The sequence below is a fragment of the Halyomorpha halys genome, unplaced genomic scaffold (assembly GCF_000696795.3).
Source record: "Halyomorpha halys isolate HHAL.00 unplaced genomic scaffold, Hhal_1.1 Scaffold560.1, whole genome shotgun sequence".
Classification (NCBI taxonomy): Eukaryota; Metazoa; Arthropoda; class Insecta; order Hemiptera; family Pentatomidae; genus Halyomorpha; species Halyomorpha halys.
In genome coordinates, this window is record NW_027105487.1 from 778533 (window position 1) to 799822 (window position 21290).

The window sequence follows — 21290 nt, forward strand, 5'->3', positions numbered from 1 at the left end:
TTATTTCGATATTTATCATTATTGCAATATTGATATCAAATATTTGCTTGCAACAATACTCCGATATAATTTTATGGAAATATCGATGATTTGTTTAATATATATTTTATACTTACTCAAATACATAAGTAATAAGTAGGGATATACCACAGGTAATGAAATAAATTACTTGTGACCACTTATCATTAATAGTTTATAATAAATGGTCAACTAATATAAATAAATAACCTTTTTTAATCTAAGTTCACCTCTAAACGGACATCCATGGGTCCGACGGATTTATTTTTTGGAGTGTTTTCTTTAAAAAGTTTTTTTTTTTTAAATAATTACTTCTAATAAATGTATTATTTTAATTAATAAAGTTTGTTAATACAATTTCGTTTGTTGTATTTAGATAAGAAATAATTTTATAACAATATGCTTGTACAACTGCATAGAAAAAAACAAAACAAGAGAAGCTTTATCAATACGCCGAGAGCCGGAGAGGATAAAATGTAAACACTTCGTAGAAAATTAGATAATCCTATCCATAACGGCCTTCTTATTCTTGATGGTTTGAAACTTTCATTTACGAGTAAATAAAGATTTATTCACTGAACTCAAAAACCATTTCAGAAACAAAAGCCGAATACAGTTGACTAATTACAGATGTCTCCATATAAGAAAGACGTAATACAATTTTTGACCTTGTTGATAATCTTCCATATCATTAAATATGTCGAAATGGATATTAAATTATTGAATCCAAATATCGATATTTCACTTTAAATTTGTCTAGTACTTTTAAACAAAATATCGATATTTTAATAAAATAATATTAGAATACTGTATAAAATAATATCGGAATATTGTTGCTAACGTTAGAAATAAAAAATTATCGAAATGAATATGACATTATCAATATTAAATATCAAAATACTATAATTAACATTTTCTTTAGCAAATATTGATATTTGGATTAAATAATATGAATATATGACCCTATACATTTTTACATTTTTAGACTACAACTATTAAGGTGCGACCTTTTTTTTAGAAACCGATATTCCGATATTATCGGAGGGTAATATCGATATTCCGATATTATCGGTTGCTGAATATCGATATCAAAATATCGGATATCGGAAACAAAATATCGATATTTCGATAATATCGATATCGATATCCCATCCCTACCAACAGCTAGATCGCTTCAGCAGCAGCGACACATCGGTGCATCCTCCCTCCTTCATGAGATGACAGTAGGTGAGTCGAGTATGGCCTAACCGAAGACGGGTTAATACATCTCTTTAGCAGATTCATGTTTTCGGCCGGACGTTCCACCGTATGCTGGACCATTCCTAAATTGTTGTCTTTCGTGATGAACCATTTGTCCTGCCATCAATTTTCTGGCATCCATTTGGCAGCCATAAAAACAAGACCCTAATCGGTCTTGGTAGTAATATTAATCGGTGTGTTGGGAGAATATATATATATTGGGAGAATATATATATATATATAAAAAATCTTTAAAAAGATTAAATTTTATAATAGAGCTTGGAATGATTTAGAAACTTAAAAAGTCTATCTATGGTATGTTTGTTATTTTGTTATCCTGCAAGATGGAATGGGGATTATCAGGTATATTATATAAAGATTTGAGGGAGTTATATGCTCGGCATTCTATCAGAATATGTTTGACTGTAAGTTCTGTTCCGCAAGTTTGGCATAACGGTTAACGGAATAACGGTAATTATGTCTTTAAAACTGCTCCAAGTCAAATCCCTAAAAATGAAAATCCTTGTTAATTGGAAAAAATATTAAAAAGAAAATTAAATTTAACAGAGTAAATAAAATAATAAAAAAAGTAATGTGCCCATCAAAGAATAAATTCAAGATTAAGAAAAAAGTCGGTAAGATAAGGTACTTAAAAAATAATCTTTTAAGGCACCGGCGAGATTCGAACTCACGATCTCCTGTTTACTAGACAGGCGCTTTAACCAACTAAGCCACGGCGCCATGATGATAACCATATAATCCCTAATTAAAGAATCAATTATTGATGTTGAATATTTATTAATTTTAATGCACATAATTTATTTCTTCACTACCTAAGGTACGGGAGCATTCAATATTCATGCAAGAAATGGGAAATCTTTGTCCACAGAATCGAACATTTCACTCAATTATTTTTATTTCAACATCAATGAACAAATTGGTTCTGTTTATGACTGCAGCCAATGTTCGGATAAAATTTATCGTACGGTTAATTAAAATTTTTAGGTATTGTGCGGGTTGATCTCATATAGATTTCATCAGAGTCCGTCAATACATTCGCCCATTCTGGCACAAATCTATTTTTCTTGAGACTAATATATTACGAAATCGGACCATCCGATTCCCAAGTCGAGAGTTAGTACGACAATGGTCCAATATTAATGAATGTAATTATATACCATACATTATCTTTACCATGGACACAGGTATTTTTCTTACTCGCTTTCAACATGCGAGTCGGTGCAGAGTAGACAAAACAGGGAAATAATGAGTCCAAATATCCCAAACTGTCTCAAAACTTTCATTACTTGATTAAAAATAAGTCTTTAAACCACGATCATATAAAGGAACAATTTCAAATTAAAAAAAATGAATCATACTGGAGAACAAGTATGCCTTCATCTGAAATATTTAATTTAGTTTAAATATTCCATTTAACTATTTAATTACATATTAATGAAAGATATATAAATAAAAATGATATTAAAACATTTTTTTAACATTCTTAAATATATTTTGATGCAGCTTTAATATGCCTTTTTACGAGGCCTAGATGTAGCACAATGGCAGATATAAAGGATCTAAAAAAAAACAGTTGCCATCACAGGCGTTTAATTTATTTTGAACGGTAAACATTCTGAACTTTTACTCATTATAGAGGAAAATTAATTAAAGTTCAATTTAAAACTTTGTTGTTTGTGAAAAGGCCAAACTTCATATTTTTCTAGGGAATCTGGATTGATTATTATACCCAAGATTGCCGTTTTCAGTATTGCTTGACGAAGAAGTACATTTTTTATTTTACAGCATTATTCGTAAAAAAAAGTTTATCCGTTTTTTTTTTTCCAAAAGGTGGAAAATGCCTTTTTGACAATCAGTGATTCAAATATTTAAAAAAAAATAATGACTGATTAATTAGAATTAAATATCCACAAAACACGGCGCCGTGGCTTAGTTGGTTAAAGCGCCTGTCTAGTAAACAGGAGATCGTGAGTTCGAATCTCGCCGGTGCCTATAGCATTTTTTTCAAGAGTTTAAAACTACTCTTATCTTATAGATGTATAATAGCCACTTTAATTTAATGTCCTCTAAGATTTTTGTCGACTGTTGAAATTTTTTTTTTTAAATATTATGAGTTTAAGCCCAATTTAATGTATATTTGCATTCAATTAAGAAACTTTTGGAGTATATGTGTTATATTCATTGTCATAGTATGTGTAATGTTATACATACACTGCTTCAGGGAAAAAAAAGTACAGATTTTTTTAATTTCCCGAAAGTTGAAAAACTGTCATTTAACATTTCCATGGTTTAACTTTCCAATATATATTAATAATTCATTCATTAGGATTAAATAACCACAAAACACGGCGCCGTGGCTTAGTTGGTTAAAGCGCCTGTCTAGTAAACAGGAGATGGTGGATTAGAATCCTACCGGTGCCTTAAAACATTCTTTTAAAGTAACTACACTTTGTTTTAGCAATTAGTTTTATAATCGTAATTGTTTTCTTTGATAGAACCTTTAAATTTTACGTTGGTGTCTTCAAATTGTTTTCTCAAGTGTCTAAAATTATTTTATCTTTTAGATTTGTTATAGACACTTAAAGTCCACTAAGATTTTGATTTTTGACCAAATTAAATGTATATTTATTTGCATTCAATGAAAAAAATTTTGTTGTATATGTATTATTTTCATTGTCAGGTTATGTGCACTGTATAGGGCTTGAGGAAGATGAAGATTTGAATTATTATTTTACAAATATGCTAACTGGAAAAAAATTAAACGGTTTTTAAATTTCCCTGAAATTTGAAAAACTGCCCTTTAAAATTTAGTGAATTCAATTTTTAATTCATTTATTAAAATTTAAAGGTCCCGAAACACGGCGCCGTGGCTTAGTTGGTTAAAGCGCCTGTCTAGTAAACAGGAGATCGTGAGTTCGAATCTCGCCGGTGCCTTAATCCTTTTTTTTGTTTTTACTTATAGATTTCTTATAAACACTTTATTTATCTCTTCTAAGATTTTAGAAACCATTCAACAATATTATTAAAATATTCGGAGTTTAAACTTAATTGAATGTTTATTTTTTTTCACACACTTTTGTAAAAATGTATATAATAAATTAAATAATTACAATAGTTATCAATAAACTTGTTCCAAATATATAGACATATCACTCTGATCTAAACATAGATAAAATGTCGGTTCAGATTAAAAATAAATTTACACTTCCAATGTGTGTCTTCTTCCTTACAGCATGTCAGGGATAAATGCATACATCATTTAAAATTGAAGTATTTCTTCAGATATCCATTATTATTTGCAAAGTTCTTTACACAGCCCACCGTTAAAATCTCCAGATGACCTTGTTTTCTTTACCAGAAAAGAAATATTCATTTAGTGTTTTATAATCAGTCTTTTTTAAATTATTTTGATCTATCTTATGATTTTTAATAAAAGCAATAAAACATATAGCGCTACAGTCGTTATAGATTCAGTTAGAAATAATATATATTTATTGGAGGAAGATAGTCCGGGTGGCGGTCAATTAAGGTATCAAAATAGTAAAAGATATCTATTTATTGTTAACCAATAAACCATGTTGTCTGATGGTAGTATAAAGCACAACTGCTGTTTGACAGCGCTGACGAAGCCCTGCAAACTGGGGCGACACGCAACTACACAACTATCTTCTGACAATATATATTTATATTTTAATAATAAAATAAGAATAAAAATAAATGAAATAATAATAATAATACTAAGAAATTTGTTTTATAACAATCAAGGCAACTTTAGAACAAATAGGTACCGACCTGCCTACGATTTATGCAATGTAATGATTTGCTGCATCTTCTTTAACTCTTATTCTTAACGACGTTTTTGATTAGATTTTTATCCTCGATTTTTCTATGCCAAGATACAATTTCATTTCATATTTATAAATTACAAAAATATTTACTTAAATTCTTTGATTCCCCTGTGAAGTTATGTATAATTTAAGACAATTAAATAGCTTAGAACGATATTAGCTTAGACCATCTTATATGAGTTTGGCTATGAGTAATCAACTAATTTTTTTGTTTTCAGTTTTACTAAAAATCTTCATGTAAAAATTTAGAAGGATTTTGCTTAATTTAATTTACATGAATTTTTATCATCTACTATAAGCTCATATCTATAATGGAAGTATCTTTATGAAGGTATTTGCCAAATCACAATGAAATAGAATTGATTCAATCCCATAAAAATCAGAACTGAAAGTGATGAAAGATAAAAAAAAGAACGAGTGATTTAAAAGAAAAAAGAAAAATATTTATTTTTGCGTTTCAATTTTATACTAGACGCAAACCACTGTATATTTAATTATTTTAAAAATGTTTCCTTATATAAGCCAGAATATATAATCTAATGGGGAAGGTCAAGGTAGACGTTTATTAAAGATGTATGTAAGAGGACTTGGCGAGCAGTAGTCTGAAAGAAGCGGATGGCGGAATGAAAGTCTGGGAACAGGAATACAATAATTGTAAAAGTTAAAGTAAAAAATAATAACCTTGATTATAATCTAATTTAGTTTAATTGTTAATAACCATCACAATTTATAAAATAAAGTTACATAGATTCTTTATATACTATGTAGATATGTACATAGTCGTCCTTCAAATATATAAGTAGATATGTACATATAAATTTGAAGGGATTTGAAAGTAGATATATGTACATATCTACTTATATATTTGAAGGACGACTCTTCCACATGGTTACTATGAAAAAAAATTTAATCTTTGGTCAGCAAAGTTACTTTACCAAATTCCCCCCATAATTAAATAGGGTCGATCACAAAATGTCTAATGATTAATTTAGACTCCCTATCAGATAGACTTCCCTCAAACAAAACTATGTCATATCTGTTATGAAGAATATTACGCTTCCAACACAAAATGAGAACAAATGGAGTAGTTTGTAAAATATGTTAAACATTAACTGAGTTTCAATTATCAATACTTGGAATTGCTATATTTATTAGAAGAAAAATGGACATAAAAAAAGTTTTTATCGTTTAATATCGGTAAAACTGAGCTCGATTCCAAGTTTAAATCAAATATTGTTTTGAGTGAAGCTGGTTTGTCTTCAGGTAAGTTGTTGCCGATTTCTTTGTTATTTGTTTACAGAGAAGTGAATTTTAATTATTTTTGGTAATATTTTAATCTAAATTAAAAAAAAAAAAAAAAACATATGAAAGATTGGAAAATAACATATGGAGAATGAAACTATGGTATCGTTCACACTTTTTTTTTCTCGAAGAAAAAATTTGTATTTTGATTTTTAATTTTCCATTATATGCCAAGTTGTATATTAGTCAAGGAAGCATCGCTTAATTTTTTTACGGTGAAAAAAAAATTATAACTTCCCTATATTCATGTTTGCCATTCCGGATTCAAAGTTAGAAATCGGTTATCAAAATTAAAGCTTTTTAAATTAAAAAAAAACATTGAGATTGTCTAGAAATCGGATCCTAGTTTCGGTTCAGTTTTCTATTAGTAAAGGCTCATTAACATACTGAGAAAAATTATTTTGAATTTAAAATACATTTGAATAAGTAGTTTTACAGAACTGTATGATATACATTATCCGTTTCCCGAGTAGGTGTAGACAAGCGGTTGTTTTCAAATTACACAATAAACAAACACCGTTTGCCATAATTTCATTCAACGAGTCAAGTCAAAAAATTCAACTGTGGGTTGAAGGCCATCCGGAACCGATTAGCATACAACGCAATACGACTTATCTGAAATTTGCAAAATGGAAAAGAAAGAGATAAAAAAGAAATAAATTTGAATTCACAGTGTTGGCCGAAATTTACTACGAGATGCTAATGAAGATTGTGGTAGTGGGAAAGATACGCAACAAATGTCACTGGAATTGGCAGGAACAGGTCCACGTGTTCGGCGGGTCCTTGGATTGTGGCGGGAGAACTATCAACCGGAAGTGATAAGGTCAGTGTCACTTCCCGCGCAATTTACACGTCTTATCTCTAAGCAGTCCTATCTTATACTACCTCACCGTGTGTAAGCAGCTGCACCTCAGCGACTCCTATCAGACGGCTCAACCCTTGTAATAAAAATCAGGTCCGCCTTTCTGGAAGCATACTCCTGCCGATTCATTTCTTAAGTAATTTACAAGTTTTAATGGTATTTAAATGGGCATATATATACCTGTGTCTGAAAGACAATAAACTCTAATTTACAAGTTATAAATATTAAAATATAAAAACCCACATAATTTAAACTGATCTATTTTAGATCTACATAGTTCTACAATTTACTAAACGATCAAAATAAAGTTTATAAGCATAATAACATCACTTTTAAATTATTTGTGATTGTATTATAATTTCTTGGAATTCTAGAAAAAATAACAATTACAATGGTATGTAATTGGTAATTACAATTACTTTGGATTACCTTATAATTGTAATTGTGGTCGTTGACACATGCGACAGACCGTCTTCTATGTGGTCGAGTCTTAAGACTACCTATTCTTTTTTTTTTTTTTGTATTTTTTAATTTATCATTGATTGTCAACATTATTTTGCTGGGTTATTCTCTGTAAACTAACTTATTTTTTAGATGAGCTTGGATGAAAATACTTTTTATATTTTGCTTCTCATTTCCAGTTCTAAGAACACTTCGAGACCAGAATTGCAGTCTGGATACCCTCCGTTATGGTAGAGTTGCTATTTTCGTGATAATTAAAATGCAGGCCCTGCAGGCTGCTATTAGAGGTAGAAGACGACTTCTTGGGCCATTTCACGGCGGCCAAACCCTCTAACGACTTGGTGCTCACAATTGCATTAATAATTAACTATTATAGAGATTGTTTTCCCTACAGCCTATCATTTAACTTTATCTAACATCTGAGTGCACTCTTCTATCTCTGTCTCTTCCCTTGTTATACCGTTTTAATAATCAAAGCAAAATTTCTCCAGTCGGATCGTTTTTCATTAATCCTTAGTTCAGAAAAGCAAACTTAAATTATGGAACCATCATTCGCATAAGATGGCAACGCTTATATTATGCACGAAAATAAAAATTAATATAATTATTCTACATTAGAAAATTATGTTATGAATGATGAAATGGTATATTATATCTAATTACTTAATCATGAAACGTAGCGAGCAAAAGCTATATTATTAAATCATAATTATATACCATCTACAAAAAAGAATAACAATAGTTTCTTATGTGCCTACACATACAATAGGGGTATTCATGATCTTTGGTTTAACATGTTAAAGGAAAAACTCATGTTAAATCGAAAAAAATTGCCTTCTTTTACCGTGGTAAAACGAAATAACATTTAACATGGCTGAGAGTCTGTTACTTGGTCTGTTAAATGGAATAAACGTCACACAATAGACCAGTTGAGATCACCGCCATTTTTGTTGTTGTGACAGCTCAGTTCTTTCGTGTGTTTGTGGTATTTATATCTCTGTTATTAAACCAGAATGGATAATTTTAATGATACATATGAGAAAAAAAAACAGTAAAAAAAACAATGTAATTTCATTCTACTATCTGAAAATTTGTAAACGCTCGCCAGATAAAAATCTCACTATATGAACCATGTAATTATTCTTAGGGGACATATGTCCCAGAATAAAGTTATTTTTTCATTTCATTTCATATGCTAAACTTTCACACAAATTCCACTTTTCACTCACTCTAGGCATGTTGTAATTAATTACTTAAATCAAAACTGAAGTAAACAATAACATGAGGGTCTGGAAGGAAGGTTATAAACATAAAGGCTCATACAACAAGTTGCTGAGAAAATCCGCTAGGGGCTCTTATGCATTTAACGTTTAACATGACTTCAAATAGGGCTGCTCACAATCCTATAGTTATAACATTTAACATGGTAAAACATTTAACATTTAACACAACATCATGAATACCCCTAATAGAAGGTACTTTTAATTTTTTAAAAATTTGGTGTGGTGGTCACAACACACACCTTTTACTTGCCATGTTGCTTTGAGTTGAAACCTTGAAATAATCCTTTCTTTTTTCTTTTAATTAAGTGAAAGTAAAAACTGTCTATTGTCATAATAACTATGGAAACACGAAAAAATATATTTATAAATTCAATAAAGGTATCAAAATAATCAAAGGAAACTATTTATTGTTAACCAGCGATTCGCCACTTTGCAGGGCTTCATGAAAAAAAAGAAAAAAAAAAAGATACAAACATTTTAGAATAAAAAAAAACATTAAATTGAACATTTAAAAACAATTGTTATGTTTATAAACTATATAAAAAGAATTAATACTAAAAATATAAAGAAGTAAGTATATATGTAGGTAAACTGGAAACAAGTTACTATAAAAGTTCTAAATACAGATCTAGAATTTATCACACCTGGTTATATTTATGTAACTTGTTTCCAGTCCGCCAGCATGTATACTTCCTTATATTGTTATTATTAATTCGTTTTTATATACTTTATAAATATAAAAATTGGTTAAAAATGTTTTTGTTTTAATGTTTTGTTAATTCTAAAATGTTTGTATCTTGTTTTTTTATGTAGCCCTTATATTGTTATTATTAATTCTTTTTATATACTTTACAAACATAACCATTACTTTAAAAAGTTTTTATTTTAATATTTTGTTAATTCTAAAATGTTTGTATCTTGTTTTTTTCATTTATCCCTGGCGAAGACATGCAAAATGAAGCGAAACTTTAGTTAACAATAAATAGTTTTCTTTTATTATTTTGATACCTTTATTGAACGCCACCCTGACTATCTTCCTATAATCTACTTCATACGGTCAACTATCTTCTTCCAATTTTATTTACGCTCTTCGTTACTATCCATCAACTTTACAACACTAAATTTATAAAATTAATTTTTCTAAAATATTTTATTTTCCAACGGTCTATTATATCCTTATATTAAATCCTTATTACTATTCTTATTTCCAGACATTTGTTTTCAACTTGGAAAAATATTCCTCCTTTACTTAATCGTTAAATTCTTCCTAATTTTATATTTAATTATGTTTTATTACTACTATCAATAAGAGGTGGTTTATTATCTTAAATAAATAAAATCAAACTTACTTTAGAGGATGCTGTTTTGGAATTTCGGTATTTAAGCCCTATCAGAATATTTCAGTGAAGGTAAGGTACGTTAAGTAGATACTATAAACAATTAAAATATACATTAATATAACCAGTTTAATCACAATCGTTAGATCCGTTTTCGAGAACATCTTAAAAATGGACGATATTTCTGTACCGCAAAAGTTTTCGTTTTGAGATGGGCTAACCAAAAACATATTCATCCAAACGTAACCTTTGGTTTTATAGAAACAGAGAAACTTAAGACGTGTGTTTCCATTGAAAACTCGGATTGGAAATATTATATATTTCGTACCTGTATGTCAGTGAAAATAAAAATTGTAAAATATTTAATAATAAATGATTTAGTAGTTAACTTTTGAATAGAATATTTTTAATTGAAACCTAAATATGAATTTTATTTAATACGGGTAAATATACATATATGTTAACAATAGAAAATAATTCAAAAAATTATTAATAATGTAAATCATTTATTTAATAATTTTAAACACAGTAATTATTGATATATTATTTATATTTTACATTTAATGCTGATTATCATTGGATGTATATTTTATTCATTTAAACATAATTTGCATTTATAAACATTTTTATTTGTTTCCAATTTTTTATTATTACTAGTATTTTATAGCATTTTTTATTTCATCATTTTTATTTTTTTTATTTTACTCTAAGGCTCTAAAGTCCATCTTCAATGCCCTTTAAATTATTCTAAAGGATATTGTCACAGAATAAATAAAGATTATTATAATTATTCAATATCATAAAAAAAATAAAATAAAATAAAAATCCCGTACTTTTAAATACCATAATAATAAAATTAGTATTATTATTAATTACGAATCATTACTTTATCAATAACTATATTTTTATTATTAATAAATCAATTATTATTAATGAAATAAAATAATAAAATACAATTTAAAATTATGGACTCCAAGAGCCAGCCCTAAGACAACTAACTTGCCATAGACCATTGTAGACGTTGGGACTAGGTGAAGGAGTAGTGCTTGAGGAACAGTGGGCTCTAGTTTGGTATAGCGTCAGAATTTGTATTTAATGATTCTATCTAAAAAAGAGACGAGATTGATTCGGATTAGATCGGTTTACATTTGCGTCTTAACTAATGAAATACAAATTGGTAGATACCACTCTGATCAGTCCTCATATATACAAAGTCAATACCTGAATCGCTAATTACAAGAAATGTTTTTCGCTGCGATATAAAGGAGTAGATGTGATGATACATCAATCTGTCATCGACTAACTTCTAAGTCCTAAAAAGAGTAAAATTACAAGTATAAGTAGTTATGAGCCTATTTCTTTGAGTGAATATTAACATAAAACTATTAGCAAAATACTTCAATAAAAATGTTATACTCCCTGAGGTTGCGTATGCCAGATTTTTTAAGTCATCTCCATATCAGTACAGTAGCTGCTTTCATATTTGCCGAAACAAATTCACAAGAATTTTTAAGAAAAAAAAATATGAATTCTGGTTTTTTGAATTTTTTTACACTCTTAAATTCGTTCAATACAATATTTTGTTCTTATTCAACTGAAAAAACAAATCTATTGGTATATTATAACCAATGAATACATACAGAGCAAAGGCAGAATACGATAGTATAAAAAACGTTTAAAATTATGAATTATGAAATTTTTTTTCGAGTCCTAGAGAGCATTGACAAGAGGCATTGGGTACTTTTATTACTATTTTTCTACTTATTATCACCAAAAAAAGTTTTATTGAAATCGGTACACGTGCTTAAATTAAAAAAATAATAAATAAAATACTATTCAGTTTTCCAAAAATCTCGATTCGTGTCTTGCTTTATAGTAATATATATTATTTATTAAAATTTATCGTAGCGAATTTAGAATTATATTTTAATTTATTATTAACGTAAATAATTGTTTAATTTATATTTCTTTTATTTGTTTTTATGAACATAGACACACTACTGAATTAACTGGGTTTTCGGAGATCAATTCTCTTGTCAAGCAGCTTGAAATAATTTTCTTTAATTTATATTCTCATTATTAACGCATATTATATATTGGATAATTAAAAACATCATCGAGAACGTTTCTTTAAATTTTAAAATTTGTAAAGACACGTTACTGTTAGATAGTTCCAACGTCAGTATGCTACATTATATTTAATATTTTAGTCCTTTTTATTTTTTCAATTAATTTAAATTTTGAACTTTAAATGAATATAATAATTTATTTTTTTTAGTTGTTTAGTTGACATACATAATCAAGATGATTTTAATTTCAAAATATTTAAATACATAAATAAACGTATTGCAAATAAAAACTAATATACAACTTTATCAAATAAACTATAAAGATACTGTATTATTGTTTATAATATTTATGTATTATAAATATATAATATGTCTTTAATAATAAACTTAATATTCCTTATATAATTTACGATAGGATTATATTTGTGAATAAATTAAGAAACGGTTAGAAATGCAATGTCACCAAACTGCCCTCCCAGCTTGCAGGACATGCAGGTGTAGTTGTCAGCCCCTGAATGCAATCGCACTCGGTATGATATGAATTATTTTAAAAACCATTTTAAATATCTTAGTGTTAAAAAAAAAATATAAAACATATTTATGTATGTATTTAATTATATATAAATACTCATAAATTAAAAACTCTTTATTCAATTTATTTGGGTTTATAAATTATATATTCAAGATGTCTCTAAAATGATGTGTTGATTTTGAATTTGTTTTCAAGTCTAAAATCGTATTCATGTTTTGTTCGGACTAACGATATATCACAGCTGATTAATAAGTGAGTATTGCTAGTATAATGAATTAGTTTTTAAAATAAATTTCTTAATTTTTTCTAAATTAAATTTAAAGGAATTATTACTAGCCATGAAAATCCCTGTTTTATTAGCACGAGTTAGGCATATGTGTCAGGTGAGCTATAGCTGTCTAGTAGATCAATTATCTAGTCCATATATTTCACTAAGCATTTTTTTTCTTAGTAAGTATAACAATCTGCGTCTTACTTCAAAATTAATAATAACTCTAACAGTAATAAAATTACTTTATATTTCTTGTATAATATAAATATATGCAATACTATCCAGTCCCCAAATTGTACCTGAGAGCTGCGTTGATTTAAGGTTGTACTTAAATCTTAAAAGACTGTCACTGACGCGCGGAGACATCTTCAGGTCCTTGGATAATGCAGACCTTCACATTTAGCCAATACGACAAAGAATATTTGCATAATACAAAGACGAGATGATCAAGTTGACCGATAAACCTCCAGACAGTGATTTCATTAATTTCACAACTTGTCTGATGTCTTCCTTTATTTCTGTTTTTATTCTAATCTCAAGGCCTATTCCCTCGTAAATTAGAACGTACATCGACAATTTTGCAAACGAATTTAAGTTTTTAATTTAGAAAGTCCGTGCTCTTTGCCAGTTTAGTTTAATAATGTTTATTTATTACAGTTTTTAATAAGTCGTTAAAAAATAAAAGTCAGGTTACACACAACGTTCAATTTGGGGACCCCTGGCCTGGTGCTGGTTAAGACGAATTTTCGTTAAACTATGATGATATATATATTTTTTTAACTCTGATATCTTATGTACTTTTACATATATATATATAATTTTATATTATATATATATATATATATATAAAATGTAAACACATAAAATTGTTGCTGAAATACTCACTTTGTAGGTAATAGAGTGTATAATAATATAAAATTAATGACTAATGACATTAGACAAACAGAAAGTAACCAATTCTTATTGTAACTGAACTGAGAAAAAAATCATTAATATTAAAATGTCAAACAATTAACAAATAAAAGTATATATACATAAAATAATCAGTAAAATTATGAAAACAAGCCTTAAAAAAATATCCTACTTTAATGACCTATTTTATGAAAAGATTTTAAAATTCTGATATATTACACATTTCAGAGGATCATGTATTTTCGTAGTCAGTTCATATACGTTACAACTATACGAGTGGAGAGTTGAATATTTTCTGCATGACATGGAGTGATGCGTTTTTATTTTTGGTTTGGCTTTATAGATCTTCTAGAACTGACTTTATCATGCCATTGTTCTTCCTTAGCTTCAGATTTTTAGAGATTTTACGGGATTTCTGTATTCTAGAAAGAGAGAAGGCTCTGTTCGGGCTTGTTATGCGCTGGATAGATCCTTGTTAAGGACTGAAATAAATCCTTTGATCGTTCATTGATGTTATTATGGAGCCGAGGGATTTGAAACTGTCTTCTTTTGAAAACTATTTCGAACGCAGACCTAGTCATGATACTTAAGGAACAATAATATAATATTAACACATATTTTGCGCATTTGCGGATAGGTTACTTTTTTGCTGAGTGTGGTCCAAATAAATAAATCTAAAATTGGTATTCTTTCGTTATGTAGACATAGTTAAAGGTTTTGGAAAACGCATAATATAAGGCAGAAATACTGATTATGAAATAAGGATGAATGAAAAAATAAATAATATAAAATTAAAGTATATGTTTATATAACTCAAATCATGTATGTTAATTTGTTTATAAAATGATATATTTTAGGATTAGAAGAACTCCAGTCATTTAATAAAGTGATTTGGTAGATTAATACCAACTGTCTACAGTCCGTCTGTCTTACAACAAATCAGAATTAGCAAAATCAATTTTCATTAGAAAAAATTATTCCAATGTTAATGATATGTTTTTGAGCGAATCTTAGAAAAATGTAATCACATAGTAATTATACGTTTTATCTCTCGAGTAAACCCAGTTTAACAGTAGCAAGTACGTTATATCATGTATTGATGTGGTTATCAGTATCAATTATTTGGTTTAATTTTATTTTTAGAACATGGAGTTCTTGCTTGTAGACTTCTGTACATCTACATGACTGGGACTGATTTAAGAAAAAAATTACCAAAAATGTTTAATGTTTACCTTAGATTTCATTTTTAAACTATGTAGACTATTTCACCACATATCTTATATGGTTACAGAATATGTAAACATAAATACAATTGATATTATTGAGTGGTTAAGAAATATTATTATTGTATTGAGATAGAGCAAAAAGTGAAGGAAGTCGTTATCCTGTAGAATACAATACAAGAGACGGCCCCACAATATTACGGCCCCACAGCACAATATCCCCTCTCACGACCTTGGTCGCAGAGCCGCCGTTATAGTTCCCACGACCCAGTGCTCCACCTCCTCCAGAACACACGTGCCCGTCTCCACACCTGTCTGTCTGTCCTGGAAATTCGGTAATGGTTATAGCCGTTCGTAATCCCGGCAGGTGCCTCTCCAGTTTATCTTATAACCGCGAAGATACTGTGTAGGTTGCACCTTTCTGGAGGTGTGACTGAAAGCTCTTGTGAGATAGAACAGCACAAGAGCAGCCAAAATCGCTATCCACTATGTTGTTATGATAGGGAGCATTTGATCAAAATCCGTTCGATTAGTCACTTTTATATATATAACTCTTGATCTGTACATATTCTGAGAATTTTTTTAAATAGTCGAATTAAACTTTAAAATATTTAACGTCTATAATAATTTTGTATTCTTTCATTTAAAAAATAATAACAATAATATGGCGATATTACTATGTAAAAACTTCAACAAATCAAACAATTTCTGAAAATAATGTTCCTTAATTGCCAAAAATATTTTTTTTTTATTATTATTTGTTTAATGTAATTTACAACTGTACAAAATTATACAATAGGTAAATATGTAGTATATTTCATATACACTTGAAAATCTTGGGAAGGAACCACCCATTGGTGGTACTTCAAAGATTAATTTAAATTAGAAGGTCCCGTGGCCATCTTCTTTTAAGACGCCTCGGAGGATTATCAGGGATTGTTAAGGATGAAAGATTAAAAATTAATGGGTTAGGATGGTTAAGGAGTTTGGAATGAAAAGACGCATATCTGTTTTGGGTCAAATCTGCAACGAATGGGATGTTAAGGTCTTTGTGAATGAGTTTATTTGTGACGTAATAAGGAGCATCAAGGATTTTACGTAGGATTTTGGATTGTAACGATTGGATGCGGGAAGAATTTGATAGTTTGGTGTAGCCCCAGAGCTCAATTCCATATGTCCAAATTGGTCTGATTATCGTAGTGTATACTAATGTTTTGTAGTGAATGGGAAGTTAGAGCGTTTGTCAAGTAAGTGTTGTAGCAATCGGAATCTACGAGCAGTTTCTTGTCGTTTCAGTCTTGTGTGTGGATTCCAAGTAAGTCTCTTGTCAAGATGGAGTCCTAAGTATCGAATCTGTTCAACAGGCATTAGTGGTGTATTGCATGTATATAAGAAAGGATACTGTAGGACAGGAGAGCAGAGGTTTACGACGGAGAGTAAAGGTGATCTGGTGTGATTTATCAGGATTTATTTTGATTCTCCAGTTTTTACACCATTCTTCAATAGATGTTATGTGTGGCTGTAGTGTTTGTGATGCATTAGTTGGGTCGTTGTTTACAGAAAGTATAAATGTGTTATCAGCGTATGTTGTTAGGACTGTGTTAGGGTTGGGGTGGGTTGGGATGTCAGCTGTATAAACCGTCTAAAGAATGGGACCTAAGATCCTACCTTGAGGAACACCGGCGAACTGCGAAAAGAGAGATGAGTAGGCTAGGTTATGATTTACTTTAAAGGTTCTATCAGTGAGGTAGGAGGATTATAAGGAAATATGTTGGGGGTAGGAATTGACGAAGTTTATAGAGCAGACCCGGATGCCAGACTCGATCGAAAGCTTGTTCAACATCGAGGAAGACTCCCGTGCAGTACATACCGCGCTCCAAGCCAAAAATATAAAATAAAAAAATAAAAAATCTGCAAAGCACAATACAGCTTTCTCATGTTTTTTACTGGGTAGATAATTTTTTGTTTCTATATAATAATTATAATATTTTATACATTATTGTATATAATAAGTGTAAATATATATAGTATAATTAGTACAATAACTATGAGTATGTAAAGATAAATGTTAAAAGTACAATGACTACAATTTTTTTTAGATAAATATATTTGTAAAAGCATATGAAATAAACTGTATTATTGTAATGTTAATTAATTAATTAATTAGATACTTAGCTATCTATTTTTAAGGTTTAAGAATATTTCTATTTTTTTTTTCATTTAAGTTGATTTGTCATTTGAATATAAATCTTCAGGAGAAGCCTTGATTGAGAAATGTGTTTCATGAAAAATACTTTAAAGCATTCAGTGGAATCTGATGAAATTAATTCTGGACCAATTTCACACAGATCCCCAAGTTACCTCCAAACCTGGGCAAAATCAGATGAGTCGTTTTCGAAATACCATGAAAATTATATAAAAATCGGACTGATACGTTTCTTAATGTCGAAAACGTAAAATGCGAGTGTAAATTTTTGATTCTGAAATTTATGTAGCCAAAGCATTTGAATAAGACTGTATATGAATATTTAGTCTTAAATTAATACAATAATCTATACAAAATTTTGAGTTGTAGTCATTTAATCTTTAAATGTATGCTCAATTCCTAGAAAATAACAGTGAACCATTAATTCGTAAATAATTCGACATCAATTTTAAGCTCGCTTTTCTCCTATTTTGACTTTACTTTCCTCTCTGTCAAAAAATTAATCAGCAATCATTATTACCCAAGGTGTGTGTTTCACACATTCGAAGTGGTTTTTTTTTGTAATATACAATTGTTTTATCTTTGTAAAGATACAATTTTTCTTTATATATTCCTATAAATCACGGTGATGTAACCTATTCCATTCATTTTCTTATTGAAAGTTGAAGTGCTTCAAGAGTCATCGTTCAAGTGTGAGAAAATGAAAGACGGCGCCTGTTAAGTATTCAACTGACACACTGCATGAGGAATTTCGCTATTTCTCGGTAAAGATGTGCTGTTGCCCTGGCTCTTACAATGTTAAGTGTTTAATCATTATCACAACACACACATTATCACGTTTGGAACTCTTTAATGTTTTTTTGTTATCTAATCACACGCTACTTATAGATTACCTATATTTTTTAAACTTTATAACAATATTTCGATTATGCGATGACCTTGATCTAGTTAAACTGCTGAAACTTCTCTGTCGGTTTATGTTTTGAAAAAATATAAATTAAAACATCATTTTTATTATTTTTAATTAGATTTCAATGTAAATAGCATACACACAATGAAACTAGTATAGAACTCAAATTAGAATATAATTTTCAGTTGTATTTTCTATAATTCTACATTTAAATTAAAAACTATTTTCACTGATATGTATGTATTTTTTAAAACAATTTTTAAGCAGGTACCTGAATTTTATAGTTGTTTTGATACCTGGTTGAACTGTCGATTTTTTATATATAAAGAGCATAAAGCTGAAAAAAGTTTTAAAATAATTTAAGTTTTTTTTCTTCGATTTTTGTGATTATTGTTTGAGGAAATCGCTCATTTCCTTGGGTCAAAAATAATAATGACGTGTTTGGCTTAAAAATTTACCATTTTAAGTTTTCTAGAAGCTAATTAGACTTTTTTATTCTGCAACAAATAAATATTCAAAATTATAGAACGAATGTTCCTTCCACCATGCTATTTCCAAACGATCTCTTACATAATCATCGCCAATGTTACTTTCGTTTAAAATTTACACTTGAAAAGAGTGCGAGGATTGACCAGTTCAATTACAATTGCAAATTATATTTTCCACAAACATATTTTGTTGTGATCTATAAAACGAGGAATAGGCATTTATTATCAAAAGTTATGAAATCTAAAGACCATTACCTATCTTCTAAAGTTACTAGCAATATTCTGGTAATTGTTCCAAAATTCTCGTAATTTTACATTATTTATGCAGATTTTTTTGTTTGATCCCAGCCAAATCACTTCGGAGAGGGAAAAATCACGAAAGAGCTGTAAGATACGAAAGAAACATCAAAGGACATTAAATATTTATAATTTATTTTTTTATTTAACTCAGACTACATGAGAACCACTGCTACGATCTCTATTTGGAAAAATCTGCAAACTATATATATATATATGTATGCAGAAATATTTATTTATCTTATACGTATTATTTTAGAAACGCTACAAGGAAACGGCATTGAGCAATTCAGATCTTATGAATATTTTCTAAATGTGTTTTTGGTTCGGTATATTTAACACTCTATTGTTTTCATCTGTTGTTTGTTATGACAGCAACCTCCTTCCCTATATGTGTAGGTTTTGTTAGCGAATCGTCTCTATTTCCGCAATCCAAATTTTACTTGTTGGCTGCAGCTCATGACCGTTTGCACAAATAGTGCCGTGTCTCCCTCCCTCCCCACTGGAAAATCACTTTCTACAATTCACTAGTTTTTAGATGATCGATTTGATAATTTTTCATTATCGCGGTAGAAACCATATTGTTATATTTTTCAATGTTTTTTTAAACCGTATTATGGTACCCTTAAACCATATCCTTCCCACACAAGGCGAAATGAAATCGAAGTGAAAACGATTTTTCTCCAACACTACTTCAATATAATTTAAGTTGGGATTCGCTCACAAAGCGAGACTCCAAGTCGATGCGAAATTAGTGTCACCCGATATATGCCATATTCCGGAAAAAAATCAAGCGTAATGTTTGAAATTTATCAGTTCTGAATAACTTTTATTATTCAATTTAAATTTTATCTTATTACAGATAGATTTGTCGGTCCTTTCGTCTGCGTTCCACCATTATAACCTGATATCCAAGCATTACATTTGAGAACTATTTTCCTTTGACAAATATGTCAAAATATGACTAGATTTTTATTTCAATTTTTAAATATAGATTTTTATTTTTTCTCCTGAAACATGATGATTTGCTTGATGTATGATTTAAAATCACCTCCTAATCGTTATTTTTAAATATTTTTATGGTTTTAGCCATATTTTATGTCGCTCAAAATAAAACTCAAAGGTTATATTTTTTTGCTTTTGAACGAAAATGTAAACTTTAAAGTTGCTATTTAATTTCTTCAGCAGAAAAATATATTTCGATGTACATAAATTTACTATTAACTAATTGAACGACTTTTCAATTACGACAGACTCTCGCTAATTAGCAAAGATAAAAGGTTCCATAAAATTTGGACCCAATTTTTTTGCAGCCTTTAAACCTCAAACTTAAAACCACGATCCTTTCACTATTTGGGGAAATTTAGATAATTCAAAAACATATTAATGAGCCATATCAACATCAAAATTTCCAAATTGAACATCTTTGAAATCTTAGTTTGTCAAAAAAAGGATGTTTTTACTCACTTATGTTATTTATTGGAAACATTTTGTATTTGTATTTACTTCAGATATGTATTATTAAAGCCATATTTTTAATATATTTAAACATTTTCACATAAATCAAATATTTATTCATTCAAAACTTCAGCTGGATGATGCGTGACTTTAAATTCCTCGGTCTATCCTAGCAAGCATACGCTTGTATGCAATAAAATTTTTATTTCTAATACTTTCTACAGGAAGAGCTATCATTTCTCAGGACTCAAAGCTAACAACTGTTATAGTTATATATAGTATAAAGTTTTTACAACTTTATAGCTGTTTAGAACAAAAACCACTTAGAAATCATATACGACATTAATGACCTCAACAGAATAATATTACACAAATTAATAAATCAGGAAATCCGAAAAAAAGAAAGAAATATAAGTAATACTTGTTTTTAATATACTTAAAATATATTTTAAGATAATAGATATATAGATAGTGAAAAGGAAGAAGTTACGTTTCAATAGATGTTTAGTAATAACATTTCATTCGATAGATAACAAAATATATGATCCGAAC

The 21290-nt window shown here is 28.9% G+C and overlaps 4 non-coding genes across 4 annotated transcripts; 3 read left to right on the plus strand and 1 right to left on the minus strand.

Annotated features, from left to right (window-relative positions):
- Nucleotides 1–1924: 1924 nt before the first annotated feature.
- TRNAT-AGU (transfer RNA threonine (anticodon AGU)) lies at nucleotides 1925–1998 on the minus strand. Its single transcript has one exon. It is a non-coding gene; the product is annotated as a tRNA-Thr (tRNA).
- Nucleotides 1999–3196: 1198 nt separating this feature from the next.
- TRNAT-AGU (transfer RNA threonine (anticodon AGU)) lies at nucleotides 3197–3270 on the plus strand. The gene has a single exon. It is a non-coding gene; the product is annotated as a tRNA-Thr (tRNA).
- A 355-nt stretch (nucleotides 3271–3625) lies between these two features.
- On the plus strand, nucleotides 3626–3699 carry TRNAT-AGU (transfer RNA threonine (anticodon AGU)). The gene has a single exon. It is a non-coding gene; the product is annotated as a tRNA-Thr (tRNA).
- Nucleotides 3700–4138: 439 nt separating this feature from the next.
- Nucleotides 4139–4212, plus strand: TRNAT-AGU (transfer RNA threonine (anticodon AGU)). The gene has a single exon. It is a non-coding gene; the product is annotated as a tRNA-Thr (tRNA).
- The last annotated feature ends 17078 nt before the right edge of the window (nucleotides 4213–21290 follow it).